Source organism: Hipposideros armiger, unplaced genomic scaffold (assembly GCF_001890085.2).
Source record: "Hipposideros armiger isolate ML-2016 unplaced genomic scaffold, ASM189008v1 scaffold_253, whole genome shotgun sequence".
Lineage (NCBI taxonomy): Eukaryota > Metazoa > Chordata > Mammalia > Chiroptera > Hipposideridae > Hipposideros > Hipposideros armiger.
In genome coordinates this window covers 1148264-1149485 of record NW_017731603.1, presented here as the reverse complement: position 1 = coordinate 1149485, position 1222 = coordinate 1148264, and positions in this window count along the sequence as shown.

The window sequence follows — 1222 nt, the reverse complement described above, 5'->3', positions numbered from 1 at the left end:
CTTTATTGTTGTCTAAGGACAATTCCCCCTACCACCCCTCGCTCCCTCCAAAAAAAGGGCTGAATTGCCTATGGTTAGAGCTTAGGGTTTGGGGTCGGGAAGACCTGAGTTCAGAGCCTCGCCCTACAGCTTCTCAGCTGTGGAATCTTAAGCAAACTATTTCTCTAACTTCAGTGTCCGTACCTGCAAGGATATGCTACGGACAGAACCTACTTCATTGGGTTGTTGTGAGAACTGGAAGGTGGAGATCCTACATAAAGTGGCACAATGGGAAGTGCCCACTATGTATCCATCAGCATTGAACTTCCCTGTATGTCACATGGCAGACCTAGGGCTTCCCTTTCTTCCTTCTGGTCAGAGCCGGCCTTCCCGCAGTAGTTCCCTTATTCCATTTGCTTAGCCAAGGTCAGGAGAGAGATACAGTCCGGATGAAAAATGCCTGTGCTCTCCACAGGATGGAGAAGCACTAGGTGTCCTTGCAAACTGAGTTCAAAAGGTCCTGGCTCCAAGAATTATTAATAAAAATGAGCTCACTATTTTGGGCACCCAGCTGGGTACATCTTCCAGCTCTTTGTTCAGAGCATCGTGTCCATGACACATGGGCTGCTTGAGGCGAATCACATTAATTCCCAAAGATGCTTTCACTCACCATGCTGTCCGCCCTCTGCTTACCTCGTGGCTTCTCTCAGGAGCACCCTTCCTGCCGCCCTATACCCTCCTCTCCGGGCCAAAAGCTACCCATCCTTCGGTTTGTCCTGCCTCTCTTATTTCATTTCTTTTCCTTTCTTGCCTTCTTTTGGCTTTATAGTCAAATTTCTCCCTCATTCAATTTTATTGATCTACTAGTTTAACATGCATATGTAATTTAGCCAAGTCAAAAATTGGTCAGTATTTTGTGCTCCTGCCAAAAAAATAAACATTTACTTTGATTACTCCTTACCGATTTGTTTGTTATTGTTTTCTAGTTCTTTTTTTTTTTCGAACCCCACAAATTAGACATTATAATTGTTTTATACCATCAATGCTTATTTTATTTATCTTCATGTTCACATGTTTCTTTGCTCACCCTTCCTACTTAAATCTTACAATTTTCTTCTGGGATTATTTTCTTTGTTCCTAAAGAAAATATTTAGAATGTCCTTAGAGGGTCTGTTCGTTGTAGACGTTCTCAATTTTTATCTGAAATTGCATCTGTTCAACCTCATCTTTGAAACATATTCAA